At 37.9% G+C, this 6,000-nt stretch overlaps 2 non-coding genes across 2 annotated transcripts; both read right to left on the reverse strand.

The window, feature by feature from the left end:
• Positions 1 to 707: 707 nt before the first annotated feature.
• LOC146811517 (Nuclear RNase P) lies at positions 708 to 1,014 on the reverse strand. Its single transcript, XR_014967258.1, has one exon.
• A 2,418-nt stretch (positions 1,015 to 3,432) lies between these two features.
• On the reverse strand, positions 3,433 to 3,739 carry LOC146811518 (Nuclear RNase P). The gene has a single exon (XR_014967227.1).
• Between the last annotated feature and the right edge of the window lie 2,261 nt (positions 3,740 to 6,000).

Below are 6,000 nucleotides of genomic sequence, written 5' to 3' on the forward strand. Positions count from 1 at the left end.
TCATTTTGAAAGTTGGAGAAAATACTACACATCTTGAGTCTCATGCCTAATAGAGATGGAAACTGTTGTCTGAATAGTCTCTGACATCAAGAATTTTGTGGTAAATGCCAAAAATATGTTTGAAATACTAACAGACAATTAAAACAAAATTAAGCAATTTTTGGAGAAAGGGAAGAAGAGAAGTTTTAAACTTACAAAATACAGCTTATGTAGCGTTAATGCACAGGGTCAATAAGCAAATGTCACAAAATGGAGGACGATTGTCTGAATTGTTGCAAAATGTTCAGTTTTGTGAAAAAGTGCCCTATATTTTGGATGCAACTCAGAAAGAAGAGTTGAAAAAAAGACTTTATTATGATTGACACAGTACGTTTCAGACACACTAAACATATGTTCTGTAGTATTTTGATTCATCTCTGCATTAACAGTGTTTTAAATTGACTTATATGCTGTGTGTTACAGGATGGATACCCAATCAATGTCCAGTGCATTGATAAAGTGAGTGGAAAATTGTCTGAAGTTTGGTGAGGAATATATCCTGGAAAATGCTAATAAAAGATGCTGTTGAGGAAATTATTATATGAGATCTATTCTGTGTTTCTGTTTGATGACAACAAAGAAGTACTGAAATCAAAGCACTGCAAATCATTTTTTTCTTAGCACTTACAGTATAGTGTGTGATGCATATTCAATTTAGGAAAAATATGAGCAGATGAAGAGTAGTCTGAATTGGGTAATGAGACATTATCTCATCTCAACCATTGTACTCAGCCAAGCCAACCACAAACCACTTCCAATACCAGGAGAGCAGCATCAGCTGGTCTGGAAATAGTAGACATGCCACAGCACAACCTCTTTTGCAGCACCTGCCAGCCACAGGTTTCTGGTTGCTTGTTCTCCTTGCTCGGGAGATCCCTGCTAGGGAAGTGACTAGCTCTTGTCTCAGACCTTTCCTAAGGTGAGGGAGTAACAAATGCACTCAGCCAGTGACCTCTATGTTGAGCTTCCTCTGCTCCAATGCTCAAACTCATCAATGCAGTATATATTGCTTAGTTTTCAAGTTACTGACACTCATAGGGTGAACATGACGGGATTTTGATTCATCTTGTTTGCAGCACTAGTGTCACTGCAGGCATAAAAACAAGATGCAAAATTGCACCAAAAGCAAACACTTTGATCACAACATTTTGTCTATCTCATACAAGGATCAATGCTCATTTGCATATTGCATCATTCACATTCAGCCTCATTTACATGCAAATCTGAAGACTGTGCACATTTGATGCTAATGAATAGGCAGTGGTTAGTATTCAAGCTTCAGGCAATATCTCTTAAGATAAATTCTTGACGATTTTTGACGCTTATTAAAAGAAGAGCCAGATCAGAGTAACTTCAATTGAAGTATGTCTACTATTTGATAGTATATTTGAAAGGGACTTAGATGATTTCTTAAAATTTGTTAGCAGTTGTGAAACTGCTTGCTGTCATTTCTCTGATTTTCTGTTTACTTTAAGGAAATTACCAGCTATATTTTTGAATTTATGAAAACCATGGGGATGGCAGCCAGGCTTAATCTTGTTGCCTATTTACCATATATGTCACGTCCTTGGTACACTGTGATCTGCACCACGTGCCCTTGTGTTCTTCAGGGGGTCATAACCTCAGTATTTTTGTTGACTAGAGTGGGAGTGTGGCATCAGTGTAGCAATAACTTCTGCTCAGGCTAAATCGTGGAAGACTCAGAAGTAGACAAGCAGGCAGATGGCCATTTACCTGACCTCCACAGCACTGTAAACTGTCATAAGAATTCCACATGCATGAGCAGTGACCATTCAATAAAAGTGCACTTCAGCTCTGTCCTGGACGCCTTAATGTAAGGTTCATCCGGAGATCTGTTTGGCTTCCCAATACTTCTTCTTCTCTAAATACTATGCCTTTCCATCTGCACCCCACACATTAAGACTCAGTAGAAATGCTGCCCGGTTTCAGACATTCTATTCTCAATTAATCGCATATCGTTAGACTCAGTAGAATTACCACTTGCTCTCTTTCATTTTTTACTGTATTCCAGCTCCAATTAATGCAACCAAAATTTTAACTTTGCTTATATTTATATTCATGATTCCTAATGCCACCAAAACGTCTTTAATTAGAGGTTTTCCTGCCCCTCCATGCCTATATTTTTTTGACCTGCTTGTAAAATCCCTCCTTTATATGCTATTCACGAAGAACTTCTTGATTCTCTTTTGGACTATCATTCGTCACTCTCCTCCTGGACGTTTGCCAGTTTTCTGCATTGGTCTCTCCTTCCATTGTGCTTTGGATACTGCTCTGAGGTGAATATCTGTTGCTTTGAATTTTGCATTAAAAATGCTGTAGAACATAACAATACAGAAATTCTGAATCCTTTCTCATTTAGGACTTCTACTTACCTCGTAAAATCTTCCACCTCTTTGATATTTGAAGCCTGGTATTGCTGCATCCTAGCTCCATATTCTAAACTGTATATATTGCGAATCCGATACCCACCTTATCAAGTTGCTTTATGCCATTGATGCCCTCACAGTCTTAGCTTTTTTCACACCTTGTTGTTGGTCAATGACTTGTCGGTCTCCCGGGTCCTTTGATGATTGGCCTGATATTTACTTATGTACGGTTCTGAGTCTTTACAGAAGTTAGTCGCTGACCGGCTATACCAAATCTTACGAATGAAATAAAGGGGAGCTCATTTTGAAAGTTGGAGAAAATACTACACATCTTGAGTCTCATGCCTAATAGAGATGGAAACTGTTGTCTGAATAGTCTCTGACATCAAGAATTTTGTGGTAAATGCCAAAAATATGTTTGTAATACTAACAGACAATTAAAACAAAATTAAGCAATTTTTGGAGAAAGGGAAGAAGAGAAGTTTTAAACTTACAAAATACAGCTTATGTAGCGTTAATGCACAGGGTCAATAAGCAAATGTCACAAAATGGAGGACGATTGTCTGAATTGTTGCAAAATGTTCAGTTTTGTGAAAAAGTGCCCTATATTTTGGATGCAACTCAGAAAGAAGAGTTGAAAAAAAGACTTTATTATGATTGACACAGTACGTTTCAGACACACTAAACATATGTTCTGTAGTATTTTGATTCATCTCTGCATTAACAGTGTTTTAAATTGACTTATATGCTGTGTGTTACAGGATGGATACCCAATCAATGTCCAGTGCATTGATAAAGTGAGTGGAAAATTGTCTGAAGTTTGGTGAGGAATATATCCTGGAAAATGCTAATAAAAGATGCTGTTGAGGAAATTATTATATGAGATCTATTCTGTGTTTCTGTTTGATGACAACAAAGAAGTACTGAAATCAAAGCACTGCAAATCATTTTTTTCTTAGCACTTACAGTATAGTGTGTGATGCATATTCAATTTAGGAAAAATATGAGCAGATGAAGAGTAGTCTGAATTGGGTAATGAGACATTGTCTCATCTCAACCATTGTACTCAGCCAAGCCAACCACAAGCCACTTCCAATACCAGGAGAGCAGCATCAGCTGGTATGGAAATAGTAGACATGCCACAGCACAACCTCTTTTGCAGCACCTGCCAGCCACAGGTTTCTGGTTGCTTGTTCTCCTTGCTCGGGAGATCCCTGCTAGGGAAGTGACTAGCTCTTGTCTCAGACCTTTCCTAAGGTGAGGGAGTAACAAATGCACTCAGCCAGTGACCTCTATGTTGAGCTTCCTCTGCTCCAATGCTCAAACTCATCAATGCAGTATATATAGCTTAGTTTTCAAGTTACTGACACTCATAGGGTGAACATGACGGGATTTTGATTCATCTTGTTTGCAGCACTAGTGTCACTGCAGGCATAAAAACAAGATGCAAAATTGCACCAAAAGCAAACACTTTGATCACAACATTTTGTCTATCTCATACAAGGATCAATGCTCATTTGAATATTGCATCATTCACATTCAGCCTCATTTACATGCAAATCTGAAGACTGTGCACATTTGATGCTAATGAATAGGCAGTGGTTAGTATTCAAGCTTCAGGCAATATCTCTTAAGATAAATTCTTGATGATTTTTGACGCTTATTAAAACAAGAGCCAGATCAGAGTAACTTCAATTGAAGTATGTCTACTATTTGATAGTATATTTGAAAGGGACTTAGATGATTTCTTAAAATTTGTTAGCAGTTGTGAAACTGCTTGCTGTCATTTCTCTGATTTTCTGTTTACTTTAAGGAAATTACCAGCTATATTTTTGAATTTATGAAAACCATGGGGATGGCAGCCAGGCTAAATCTTGTTGCCTATTTACCATATATGTCACGTCCTTGGTACACTGTGATCTGCACCACGTGCCCTTGTGTTCTTCAGGGGGTCATAACCTCAGTATTTTTGTTGACTAGAGTGGGAGTGTGGCATCAGTGTAGCAATAACTTCTGCTCAGGCTAAATCGTGGAAGACTCAGAAGTAGACAAGCAGGCAGATGGCCATTTACCTGACCTCCACAGCACTGTAAACTGTCATAAGAATTCCACATGCATGAGCAGTGACCATTCAATAAAAGTGCACTTCAGCTCTGTCCTGGACGCCTTAATGTAAGGTTCATCCGGAGATCTGTTTGGCTCCCCAATACTTCTTCTTCTCTAAATACTATGCCTTTCCATCTGCACCCCACACATTAAGAATCAGTAGAAATGCTGCCCGGTTTCAGACATTCTATTCTCAATTAATCGCATATCGTTAGACTCAGTAGAATTACCACTTGCTCTCTTTCATTTTTTACTGTATTCCAGCTCCAATTAATGCAACCAAAATTTTAACTTTGCTTATATTTATATTCATGATTCCTAATGCCACCAAAACGCCTTTAATTAGAGGTTTTCCTGCCCCTCCATGCCTATATTTTTTTGACCTGCTTGTAAAATCCCTCCTTTATATGCTATTCACGAAGAACTTCTTGATTCTCTTTTGGACTATCATTCGTCACTCTCCTCCTGGACGTTAGCCAGTTTTCTGCATTGGTCTCTCCTTCCATTGTGCTTTGGATACTGCTCTGAGGTGAATATCTGTTCCTTTGAATTTTGCATTAAAAATGCTGTAGAACATAACAATACAGAAATTCTGAATCCTTTCTCATTTAGGACTTCTACTTACCTCGTAAAATCTTCCACCTCTTTGATATTTGAAGCCTGGTATTGCTGCATCCTAGCTCCATATTCTAAACTGTATATATTGCGAATCCGATACCCACCTTATCAAGTTGCTTTATGCCATTGATGCCCTCACAGTCTTAGCTTTTTTCACACCTTGTTGTTGGTCAATGACTTGTCGGTCTCCCGGGTCCTTTGATGATTGGCCTGATATTTACTTATGTACGGTTCTGAGTCTTTACAGAAGTTAGTCGCTGACCGGCTATACCAAATCTTATGAATGAAATAAAGGGGAGCTCATTTTGAAAGTTGGAGAAAATACTACACATCTTGAGTCTCCTGCCTAATAGAGATGGAAACTGTTGTCTGAATAGTCTCTGACATCAAGAATTTTGTGGTAAATGCCAAAAATATGTTTGAAATACTAACAGACAATTAAAACAAAATTAAGCAATTTTTGGAGAAAGGGAAGAAGAGAAGTTTTAAACTTACAAAATACAGCTTATGTAGCGTTAATGCACAGGGTCAATAAGCAAATGTCACAAAATGGAGGACGATTGTCTGAATTGTTGCAAAATGTTCAGTTTTGTGAAAAAGTGCCCTATATTTTGGATGCAACTCACAAAGAAGAGTTGAAAAAAAGACTTTATTATGATTGACACAGTACGTTTCAGACACACTGAACATATGTTCTGTAGTATTTTGATTCATCTCTGCATTAACAGTGTTTTAAATTGACTTATATGCTGTGTGTTACAGGATGGATACCCAATCAATGTCCAGTGCATTGATAAAGTGAGTGGAAAATTGTCTGAAGTTTGGTGAGGAATATATCCTGGAAAATGCT

The sequence above is a fragment of the Triturus cristatus genome, chromosome 7 (assembly GCF_964204655.1).
Source record: "Triturus cristatus chromosome 7, aTriCri1.1, whole genome shotgun sequence".
NCBI classification, from domain to species: domain Eukaryota; kingdom Metazoa; phylum Chordata; class Amphibia; order Caudata; family Salamandridae; genus Triturus; species Triturus cristatus.